The sequence below is a fragment of the Telmatherina bonti genome (assembly GCF_933228915.1).
Source record: "Telmatherina bonti genome assembly, chromosome: 5".
Lineage (NCBI taxonomy): Eukaryota > Metazoa > Chordata > Actinopteri > Atheriniformes > Telmatherinidae > Telmatherina > Telmatherina bonti.
Window position 1 is genome coordinate 36900552 of NC_136623.1, and position 13150 is coordinate 36913701.

Here is a 13150-nt window from a genome sequence, read left to right on the forward strand (position 1 = left end):
ATTATTCCCTATCACAAGGGTGAAACACTCACAACCTAATGAAGAGAAGGCTTTTTTTTTTTCAAAAATTAAACCACTATGCACTGACCCGAGATATGTTACATACAGACACAATCATTTGCTGGTATTCTAAGAAATCCATCTACTGGGGAAAAGAACTCGTTTCACCTCGGTTAATGAGTGGAGATTGTGTCGAAACCTAATACCCATGACCAACCAGTGAAACATGGCATGTAGGACTTGGAAAGCACATCTGGAGGATCCCAGCTGTGACATGCAATATCTGTCATTTGCAGGTAAGTGTGACTCCTCTCCAAATCCATCCTGAGTTCCTCCAATGGCTTCAAATGCTGGATAAGCCACATCTTTTCATGGTTGTTTCCTCGTTTATCCCAAAAATATTCACAAGGGTGGAAACGTATTCTTTGCGTCTCCTTGCTTTGTTTATGTGTGTCCTTTTTGTGACAATAACAGCAGCCGTGAGCACAATTACACACACACAGACTGTTTGCATATCCTTTAGAAACGTGTTTAAATATGGATGCAGTTTCTATCAGCAACATTGATCTCAGGTTTGATCGTTCAAATTGTGGTTTTCTCCTCCCAAAGCACATAAAACAGCATGTGAATGTCCCATATTTTAAAAAAGTATAACAGCAAATGTACCAGGTGCAGAATTCAACCCTCTGTGCGTCCTGTTAGTAAATATTTTTTTGGTTTTTTTGTGTGTGTGTGTGTATGCAGTGAGTTTGTACACGTTTTCTACAGGCAAACATTACCTGGTTGTGTCATGTCTTGTTGTTTCATGTGTTTTCTAAGTTCCAGATTCCTGTTTTCTTTAGTAGTTTTTTGCTGTTTAGTTCCCTTGTCTTGTTTCCTGTGTAGCCTTTGTTCCTGTTACTTAGATTCACCTGGTCTCGTTTGTTTATTCATTACACCTGTGTCGTTTGGTTTGCCTGTATTCATAGCCTCAGTTTCAGTTCTGTTGACTGGTCCATTGTGTTCAGTTCTGATAGCCTCCTGCGTCTGCTTGCCTTCAGTTAAGTTACTGTTTTGAATAAAATGTCTAGTTCTGCATATCTGGCGCCCATCTCCGCATTTTGGGTCCACACCTCCACCAAACCATGACAGGTTGACTCATAAAAAAACTGGATCACCAAAACATATTTCAAACTTGTAGGTATCCTAAGAAACAGAAAATGTTCACAAAAGAGTCACAGAGTTTTAAAAAGATAAAGATTGACAGTGTGCTTGCACTAAGCTTGCCTCTCTGAGGGGGCATTATAATGACTCTCCACTAGTGGCAGGAACAGCAAGTACCGTCATAGCCACAGCATAAGCGTGGGGGAGATCTTCCCCAGAGATTCTTCTGAAGACACCTGGATGTAGTGATTGCACTCATTCCTAACAGAAGAGCCATGGTAAATTGTTTTATCCATGTAGGCCAAGAGGAGTTTTGCTGGTGGCTCATCCTGATCATCATCTTTACTGCTGGCATCAGGGAAGTGGACCTTCCTAGCCTCTACCATGACGAGGTTTGAGAAGTTTCACAAAAATAGGGTTTACTTACAATTGAATGAGACAAATCGAGGCCACACACATCTGATCACAAGTCTTTAAATATTGTAACTGATGCACATGGTGTCATTAAAAATGCTGTTTCATTGCCTACATCTCAACATCCCCTTCTTGTCATTCTTTCAGTTACGCCTTGGTCCAGGCAAAAGAGGCAGAATGATGGATCTGGGAGAGCAGACATGATGGCATCTCCAACTGGTGGACATACTGTAAGCTGATGTCTTCACAGAGATCCTCTTGAAACATTGCTGCGGTGATTTCTGTAGAGCTTTGATAAACCAAACTGGTGTATTCAGCATGGTGGTGAGCTGACTGCTGAGGGACAGCTGACTGGTGTTTGAAGACATGGAGCCAGATTTCTAAAAACTCTTTCAGCTGGCTATATTCCCTAGCCGATAGTCACAAACATTTATGTGTTTGTGTTTCCAACATTTAGGTTTTGATCCAGGACAGCTTCTACTGGGCAGCGAATTGTCTTCCATCTTGTTAATACAGCAGAGAGGATGCTGTGATTAGCTCTATGTGTAGCCTCAAATGCTTCTTCATGCTGCATGTAGAATGCAGCAAAATGCAGAACTTTGTCAGTTTTCCATTGCAACGGTCAGAAGTTTTGTGTCTTTCGACCCATCTATGGGGAGATTTTTCCATCTTTAAGCAACAGCATAACTGATCTAAGAGCTCAATGGTCAAATGTCATATTGCTTTCTTTAAAGTCTCTGCTCTCACACACTTGAGATGGTTTGTGATGTATTGGACCAAAGAGCGAAGCCAAAGCATCTAACAAGTGCTCAACACCTCCAGGAACTCAAAGGAGTATTGATAAGCCATTCCAAGTGACTCCAAGGGGCCTCTTCTGAAGAAATGCCATTTTTCTTGGTCCGTAACCTCTCATTCCATTCCTCTGCAGAGCTCTTGTGATACTCCTCATTAATGGTTCACTTCCTGACTTGTCAAGTCATTCATTAGTGTCTTGTCAGTTTTTCTGGTGTCTTTTGACACATCTCTCACTAGTTTTCTTTCCAGGGTCTTTGAAATATTTAGCTTCCAACCTCTTCCAGACTCCAGACAGTTCTGAACTGTGTGACTGAATTTTTTCATGATGTTTCTTTCTCCAGTTGTTGATACTTAAAAATACTCTGGTAACTTTGTACAGTATATCATTTTCCTACACTGGGACCATCAACCTTTTCTCAAGTCTAGATGGATTTTCTTTATTTTTTGGGATCTGTCGAGTGTTAGTTCAAACCTCCGGTCACTATGGGTACTACTGTTGCTTTCACCCTCCAGGCCTTCTCCAGGTCTTCCTTGAGTTCTTGGTACTTCTCCAGTTTCTCCTTTTTCCTGATATTTCCATCATTGGGGATGGATACTTCGATCACTTTGGCTTTCCTCTGCTGCTTATCCATGATCACTTTTTCTTGTCTGTTTGAATCTTTAAGTCCCACAGGACCTTAACCCTTTCATTCTCCACCACCTTGGGAGGTGTCTCCCATTGGAACTTAGGGGTCTCCAGTCCATATTCTGCACAGATGTTCCTGTACACTATGTCGGCTACTTGGTTATGGCGTTTCATGTATTCTTTGCCTGCCAGTATCTTGCACCCTGCTGTGAGGTGCTAGATTTTTTCAGGGGTTTCTTTGCACAGTCTGGACCTGGAGTCCTGCCTGGTATAGTAGACCTGAACCTCAATGGCCCTAGTATTCAAGACTTGTTCTTGTGCAACCTCTGTGCTGTCCTTCAGTCGAGTCCTCTCTCTTCATTGGTAGGACTTGTTCGTATCTGCCACTTCGGCAATCTGTCGGTGGTACATCCAATGTAGGGGCTTTTCGTCCCGTGATGATTCTTTCATTTTGTTTTCCTCGAGGCTCCCGTGCCTGAGACATTCACTGAGTTCTTCGTGCCTTGGAACATCTTCCTGATCTATTCATAGAGCTTAGATGTTTAATCTTGGATCGTGACCCCATGCTGCTTTCCAGATCCCTCACCAGCAGTGAGCCATGTCACCCTGTGATTAACCTGTCATGATTATGAAACTGGGGCTAATGTTTCTTTAAAAACGCCTACAATTCGCAATTTACACAGATATTCTGAGCTCCATGAAGCTGCAATAATATGCCTAACCTTAACCATCACATCGACACAGTGTGCGTTTTCTTTTACTTTTGTGTCTTTACTCTAACCTTGGGCAACAGAAAGTGTTTGTTTTTTTTTTTAAAAAAAGGAGTGGAAGCAGAAATCAGTACTTCACAAATATCATTGTATTGATGGAAGAAGCTCCAGACAATGTAGATTTATCAGGGACAACACCGTTTCATGAGGCTGTGGGCAGCCAGTAGATCTGCAGCTGAAGAAAGGTTACAGATTCTCAAAACCTGACTTTGATGAACAAAAACAGAAAAGTAATCCACCTTCTCAATCAGTTTAATCTATACATAATAAAACCTGTATAACTAAATATTAATAAACAATACCACTTTAGAGCCACTATATATATATATATATATATATATATATATATATATATATATATATATATATATATATATGTGTGTGTATGTATATATATATATGTATATATATGTGTATATATATATATATATATATATATATATATATATATATATATATATATATATATATATATACACAATTAGTAGCAGAACAGCAATCTTTTCATATTTTGTCTTAAAATAAAGAAATGCAATTAAATGTGTAAGAGCAATCCAAAATGCTTTTCAAGACACAAATAAAATGAATGTACACACCAATAAAAACCAAATTAAACAATATTAGAAATAATTACTTGTAAAAGTTGCAGATAACAATAAAATGTATTATTTGCAACTTTTACTGGTAAATATTTAGAATTTTGAGTATTTTTTATTTATAAGTAAATGATTATTTTACAGCCCTGCAACGGACTGTAGGATAATGGATGGACAGATGGATGATTATTTTGCAGTCATAAAAGGATAAAAGCAGAAAGGTTGGAATTTCCCATTTAATAAACTTGACAAGATGGCCAGTGAGCACTGATAACATCAACACATCCCAATAACCATCTTCCATTGGGAATACAGTGAACTCATCGTCATGGTGGAGATGATGTGAGCTTTGTGACATGGTGCATCATCCTGCTGGAAGTTTCCATCAGAAGATGCTACACTGTGCTCAGAAAGGGACGGACATGGTCAGCAGCAGGACTCAGGTAGGCTGTGGAGGTTAAACCATGTCATGTTAGTACTAATGGGACCAATTTTTATTATAACTCTATAAACGGATAAAAATCCTCCTTATTGACAACAGTGTCTCCTCCCTCATACTTTCATATACTAATATTTTGAGATGTAAGACACTCTGCTCAACACCAGAGCAAGATGTGCCTCGTCATATTGCATTTGTCTTTGTTTATGTTCTGCTGTTCATCATCGTTTGTCCGTTAATACTTGTCCATAAATTTGTCCATATGTTGCTGTAACAATGCATTTCACATGCTGGGCGGCTGAGCTGTTGTTTTGTTGTGACCCTGACTGTCACAACAGAACAAAAGTGGATCAGACAATGAAGACCAACTATTTGAGGCTGCAATATGATTTTCCTTTTTTTTCCCTTCCACAGTTGCACTCTCCATCGACTTGCAAATTTGGGACAGCTGTTAATTCTTAGCTGCTTACTCCCAACCAATACAACCATTAAACTGTCTGCTCCTGCAAGATTTGCATTGCAGGGCTCTACTCAGAACCTCATAAATTTAAATAAATTTATTTCTGGGATTTTCACTCTGTGTGAAACATTAGCATCTGAATAAACTAATATCAAATTAAATTGTGTTTCTTTTAAAGGCAAGACAAAGACAGCTTTATAGTTTGAACTTTTAGTAGATACTTTTATTTTACAGTTAATGGAGGAAAACAGCTCCAGCTAGAGCTTGGCCTTATAAAGTCCAACCTTCAAGACAATCAGCTGTTCACTTTACAACACCTTAGCTGTGTTTGAATGAAAAGAGTGATGAGTCCATGTGGGAACTATGATGTGCAAATCTGCTAAATTAATAAAAGAGGAAACAGTTGCTGTGAGAGCTTCCTGTGAAGCAGCTTGTACAGTCCGGGGGAGGGGAAATGCTGCGTTAAAAATGGAAGCTCTGCATGTCCTGAACCCAGCAGACTACTCCAACAACTTGGGCTGGTCCAGGTCCAGTTCTGCCTCTCAGTAACAAACTACATGAAAAGTATTTAGTGTGGTTAGTGGGTAAAAGTAGAGAACAGTTAGTGTAGCGGCCACTCAAATTAACCACACAAAACACAGAGCTTCAACTGGTGCAACTTTAATTTTCTCCTTCTTTTCCACTGGCACTCAGACACGTGGCACCGAGAAAAATTAGAAATACAAAGGCCATGGTAGCACATCTCATTAAACAATATTTATGAACCATGTCCGCATTTTAAACTCAATGCAAATCATTTTAGTAAACTTTTTTTTTTTAAATTAAAAAATTTACATGAAATTAAGGTTTAAGACTATTATGACTTACAGTTCTGTTAAATAAAGAATAATAATAGTTTTCTTCTGTTTAAAATAAATGGACCATTATTTTATGCAATCAGTACAGAGGTACTGACATCATTTTTCCAACCTCCTTCTGCTTCCAAGGGCGCTAACTTTGAGCTCTACTTTCTAGCACTCTGTCTTGCAGACACATCTCGCAGTGGCAGTTCTTACATGTGAAATATAAATGATAGAAAAGAAACACAGAAGTGAACCATAATTTAAAAAAAAACACTCACACATTTCAACAGAATATAAGTAAATAAGGGCTGCACGGTGGCGCAGTGGTTAGCACTGTGGCCTCACAGCAAGAAGGTCGCTGGTTCAATCCTTGGCTGGTTTGGTCAGTGGCCTTTCTGTGTGGAGTTTGCATGTTCTCCCCATGTATGCGTGGGTTCTCTCCAGGTACTCCAGCTTCCTCCCACCATCCAAAGACATGCATGATAGGTTAATTGGTCACTCTAAATTGCCCCTAGGAGTGAGTGTGAGCATGAGTGGTTGTTCATCTCTCTGTGTGGCCCTGCGATGGACTGGCAAGCTGTCCAGGGTGTACCCTGCCTGTCACCCAAAGCCAGCTGGGATAGGCTCCAGCTTCCCCGCGACCCTTAATTGGAATAAGCAGTTTGGAAAATAAATGAATGAATAAGTAAATAATTGTTGAATGTTTTACGAACTCTAGAACAACGAGAGCTGCTGTTTCAATGTGGAGCGTGAATCTGATGTCGGTGGTAACAGGAAGTAGTGGTCATGATGGAAAGTAGTCGAAGAAGTATTGTGCACTTCAAAATAAAAGCATAAAAATAAAATACAAAGTTGCAGAGTCACATTATTTACCATACACAGAATTAACTGACATTTACAGTTAGCGAACAAGAATTTTACTAAAAAATCATTTGTTGTCATGGTTTTCATCTGTGAATGGTTTTTCCCAGCTGTCTCTGAAGGTTTCCGTCCTCCGCGCCGATGCCTTCCGCCTGTGCCACAGGACTCCTGATTGCCAGATCATCAGAGTTTCTCTGTTCGTCTCCAGCACTGATAAACTGGTGACCTGTTCACAGTGAATTCTGACCCCTTTCCATTAGCTTCCAGGACCTGCCCGCCCCAGCATTTCTCTGATTTTCCTTCCTTGTGGCTCTTCTTGGTGTTTTGGATCTGGGATCATACTTGGACATGGATTTCGGAATTACCCCGATTATCTCTAGTGAGAAAAGTATGGCTGTTCCTCCTGGACTTCCTCTCTTGTTGGAAACAAACACCCTATGTGCTACTCTGCTAACCCTCCTATCGTCTTCAGCTGCATTCTTTTGTGGATAACTTTAAGGAACTTTTGCATAAACTTTTTTTTACTTTTGCATTCCACGGAAGTGCCAGCTTCCCGGGCTCCAGTCATTGTTAATAACATGTTCTACCTGATCCTGAGGTTTCTGATTAATTTTTGGGTTCCATCTTCTGAAGTGTCACATTTGTTGTGTGAACACAGTTTGATCAAGTCAGTTTCATCAAGTTTACGCATGATCCAATCAAGTACAATAAGCCATTCTTGATGATGTAATCAGCTTACCTCAGATCAATTGCCATTTAATCCAAATGTTAAGTAAACAGAGTCAGGTTTGTGCGAATTAATCTTATGGAAGCTAAATATTTGATTAAAGCTGTCTGGGTGACGGACTTCCATAGGTATACAATAGATCAGGGATCCTCAGTCCAGGTCCTTAAGGACCGGTGTCCTGCAGGTCATCCAACCATCCCATCTGCAACACACCTGATTCAAATCAATGTGTTTTCTCCTCCCTGAGAAACCCCTCTACCACCTTATCATGGTGGAGGTCAAACAGGTGTCCAGGGAAGGGAGCAGACTAAGTGCGGCTGAAAGACCGCTATTATGACGATGACCAAGGGTGGAAATGTTCCCTTGCCCAGACGAGGGTCACCGGGGCCCCCTCTGAAGCCAGGCCTGGGGTCGGGTGCAATGTGAGCTGGGCAGCAGCAAGAGGCAGGGACCCTGGTGGTCCGATCCTCAGCTGCAGAAACTGGTTCTAGGGACGTAGAAGTCGCCTCTCTGGTGGGAAAGGAGCCTGAGCTTGTGTGTGAGATTGAGCTGTTCCAGCTAGATATAGTTGGACTCACCTCGACGCATGGCTTGGGCTCTGGAACCAGTACCCTCAAGAAGGGCTGGACCTTCTCCCACTCTGGAATTCTCATTAGCCCCTGGCTTGGTGCCTGTACATTGGGGTTTACCCTGGAGGACGAAAAGGTAGTTTCCTTCCACCTTCGGGTGGGGGGACAGGTTCTGACTGTTGTCTGTGCTTATGCACCAAACAGCAGTTTGGAGTACCCACCCTTTCTGGAGTCCTTGGAGGGAGTGTAGGAGGGTGCTCCTTCTGGGGACTCCATTGTTCTGCTGGAGGACTTGATGCTCACATGGGCAATGACAGTGACACCTGGAGGAGAGTGATTGGAAGGCATGGGGGGTGGAACTGTCAGCTGATCCCCAGCTGGTGGTGAGTTGGCTCAGATGGTGGGGGAGGGAGCCGGTCAGATCTGGCAGGCCCAAACATGCTGTGAGGGTCTGCTGGGAACATCTGGCAGAGTCCCCCGTCAGAGCGAGCTTCAGCAGAGCTTCAACCATGTCCCGAGTGTGGTATTGTTGAGGCGGCCAGCCAGACCTGTAAGGTCGTTGGTGCCTGTCGTGGTAGTAATACCAGAACTCGTTGGTGGACACCATCATTCTTCTGCAACCAGACACCACATCACCCGTCTCCCTAAGAACTTCTACTGGCTTCCTGATCCTTAAGACTTTTAGTGTGAAGTCCTCCTCCTTACTTTCCAACACAACCAGCCCCCTACTACCTTTCAGAACTCCTCCCCTACACTCCACCCTAAAGCTTTCAGTCCTCAGACTCCAACCAGGACCAAGCAGATAATCTGGAGGCAGAGCTTCTTCATCCCAACCCTTCCACTGGAACTCTGCTACCTTCAGGCATAGACTGAGCAAATATATAGTCAGGTCAGAAAACCAGTCAGAAAACCAATAAATCAGGATCTGAATCTTGATCCGTGTCTGCATTTGGATCCTGGAAGAACACTCAAATCATAACATCTCTGGATACTTTGTAAAGCGTTCTAGAATCATATTTATTATTATGATTCAGACTGACTTCTACTGGGTGGAGAGAGCTCAGAGAAGAGATGGGATGAAGATGATGCTGGAATAGACATTGTTAGGTTGGAACTCCGAGATTTCAGTAGTACTGCATTTATGCCTCCATGTTGCATATTTTACACACCAAGATTTCTATCTACTTTAACTTTTTGAGCCCAGGGCCTCTTCAGGTGTGTACTTAAACACTGCCCCTAATGAAATGAGTAATCTCTGCAACAAGGTCTACTTGAATACTTCTGGAGTCATAGTTTTGGGACATTTGGTAAAGCAGCCTTTTGACTGGCATACTTACAACATATGTTCATCAATATGCCGTGTCCATTTAAAATAAATAGATTAAAGATTAAGCGAACATGTGATATTTGTTAATGTGTGTAAATATCAAATATGTCTTATTGGGGATAAATAAATGAAGATATCACATGGAAGAAATTAATTCAGGATTTTTCTTGTGATGATGCAGCTATAGCTCTAAACCTCTATCAGATCATAGAACAATGAGCTGCCATTACCTCCCCAAAGGTTGAGTCTGATAAAGAAAACAGAACTAAAAGAGGTTTCAGTACAGGGCGTCCAGCAGAGGTCTTTAAAACCGATGTTTTGCCAGTTTGACACCATCTGTTCTGAAAGTCACTCAATTGTCGGGTTTTAAAAGGATAAAGAAGGATCGTAATAAAACATGTATCATATTATCTCTACACATATTGGTAAAAGAAAATTACTTTTTTTTTCTGTCTGTGAAGTGACTTTCTTTACTTAATTTATTCATTTAAAGGGTCAGCTGGACCTTTACTTTACAAGCAGTTACTTTTCTTTCTCTCTTCATAGTGGTGCATTTCCACACTGTGAGCTAACATGCTGCTTCATGATACGCTGTTCTGCCTGCAGTTTTTATATTTAAATAACAGAATACTCACAAACTTTTGTCAAATGCCATTTATCATGATGAATTTTAGGCATTCAAGTTCCTCAGGGATCCATCCAGACATAATGTCTTCTTCTTCTCTTCTGGATTTTTAATGTTATTCAGTATATGTGTCTCATGGGACTAATAAATATTGCAGAATCAGTGAACGTGAATAATATGTGATCAGGTTTTTAATAAAACATCTACATTTAGGAGTGAATCCTAGGAAGACATATCCTTTAGAGAACCTCTAAACTTGACTGTGGTAGTAAATGAAGCAAAAATAAAATAATGTCATGGTAATTTGTTTAAACTCTTGTGGAGGAGAACTGCCAGCAGATTTGTTGGGGCATAAACGTCCTGTCCACACTGGTCAGGTGCAGAGGTGATTTAGGTCTGGCACAACGGCAGGTTTACAAGCACATGCCTTCACAGAACAAAACCTGCTGACATTAATCAGGGTAAACAGTCAACAGCAGTGACAGCTGGCTGTCAGCTTGTCTAAAAGGATTTTATTATGACTCTTATTTGGCATGTGTGTACGGTCTGATCCTCTAACAACATAAATAATTGGAAAAACCTCATCTATCTTCATATCTAACAATCTGCTCTTCGCACACTCTGTAATCATTTTATTTATCATTTTATTTATCTTCAGACAGTGGAGAACGTCTCATTTTAGGTCGCTTGTATTTTAATGCAGAACTTTAGTAGCTAAACATGGGTAAACCTGAACAAGAACCACATGCACACAATGAAGAAGAGTACAAATCAGGTTATAGGCTGGTTCAGGACTACTGTACAAAGCATCAGGATATCCGCTGTTTTCCCTCAGCTGGTAGCTTATGTCTCTCTGAAGAAACCCATCAGGTGAGTTTAAACTGGGATGGTGGGGGGGTCATTAGTTGTCTAGGTGGTGGTATATTGTATTAGGTTAACCAGTCTTTCAGATGTCTTTGGGTCTGGTGGGGAATGTTTCAGTCCTTCCATTAAACTGACTCTTTAGGACCAGCCGCACTTTCTGTCTTCAGACAAGACCTGGTACCGGCATACTAACCCGCAGTCTCGTTAACTCTTCATCTGACAACTTGGCAAAGAACTTTAATATGTCGCGTTATCACTTGTGGGCAGCAGAAGTGTGTTTGACTGGCCTTTTCAACTCCAGTGTTTCCTAATGGGGACGGTCCAGGTCCAGACTCTGGGGTCAAACGGTCCAGGTCCAGACTCTGGGTCTAAGAGTCCAGGTCCAGACTCTGGGTCTAACGGTCCAAGTCCAGACTCTGGGGTCAAACAGTCCAGGTCCAGACTCTGGGGTCAAACAGTCCAGGTCCAGATTCTGGGGTCAAACAGTCCAGGTCCAGATTCTGGGGTCAAACAGTCCAGGTCCAGATTCTGGGTCTAAGAGTCCAGGTCCAGACTCTGGGGTCTAACAGTCCAGGTCCAGACTCTGGGGTCAAACAGTCCAGGTCCAGACTCTGGGTCTAAGAGTCCAGGTCCAGACTCTGGGGTCTAACAGTCCAGGTCCAGACTCTGGGGTCAAACAGTCCAGGTCCAGACTCTGGGTCTAAGAGTCCAGGTCCAGACTCTGGGTCTAAGAGTCCAAGTCCAGACTCTGGGGTCAAACAGTCCAGGTCCAGATTCTGGGGTCTAAGAGTCCAGGTCCAGACTCTGGGGTCTAACAGTCCAGGTCCAGACTCTGGGGTCTAACAGTCCAGGTCCAGACTCTGGGGTCTAACAGTCCAGGTCCAGACTCTGGGGTCTAACAGTCCAGGTCCAGACTCTGGGGTCTAACAGTCCAGGTCCAGACTCTGGGGTCTAACAGTCCAGGTCCAGACTCTAAGTCTAAGAGTCCAGGTCCAGATTCTGGGGTCTAACAGTCCAGGTCCAGACTCTGGGGTCTAACAGTCCAGGTCCAGACTCTGGGGTCTAACAGTCCAGGTCCAGACTCTGGGGTCTAAGAGTCCAGGTCCAGATTCTGGGTCTAAGAGTCCAGGTCCAGACTCTGGGGTCTACGAGTCCAGGTCCAGATTCTGGGTCTAAGAGTCCAGGTCCAGATTCTGGGTCTAACGGTCCAGGTCCAGACTCTGGGGTCTAACGGTCCAGGTCCAGACTCTGGGGTCTAACGGTCCAGGTCCAGACTCTGGGGTCTAACGGTCCAGGTCCAGACTCTGGGGTCTAACGGTCCAGGTCCAGACTCTGGGGTCTAACGGTCCAGGTCCAGACTCGGGGTCTGGACCTACAGTCAGCAGTCTAGTGATATGTCCTGTAGAGCTTCTATGTGTGGTTGTAGAGTTCTTGTTGTTGATCCAGGTGTGTAATTTTTGCCACCATTCATGTTTATTAGCGGTTCTGATTTTATTTAGAACCAGTAAAATGCTTCTGTACGTCTTAGAAGATCATTAATTTGTGGAGTTCTGCCGTACCGGTACAGAATCAAGCCTGGCTTGCAGCATTACTCTCTGCAAGCATCGCCACAGGAAGGAGCACAGCACATCACAGACATACCACACCGCACCCCTACCTCTCCAACCAATCTTCTCCTCACTCCCATCTCAGCGCTTCTGTCCCTTTTTCCATTATATCCACCTTCTTGTACCTCGGGATGAGCCCGTCCTGTCATACCGCATTTCTTTCATGCTGCTCTGTGCCAAAGCAGCAGAATGTTGTAGTGGTACATTACCCTGAAAACATCTTGTGTGATCTCTCTTAGGTGATTTTAGTGCAGAGAAGGTTGCTATGGCAATCGAGGGCCGTATCAGGGAAGCGAGAAACACCTGCTGGAGAGACGACGGTCTGTATTTATATATACTGAAATCGTGTTCTTTTTATTTCGCTAATTTACGGAGGTTTTTGATGGAAGTTCAGCATCGTGCAGCCCAGTTCTGGCACCGCTGATATATAATATATGCTCATACTGAATATTTTTATGTATCCATATCACCCCTTAGAGGCCTGTA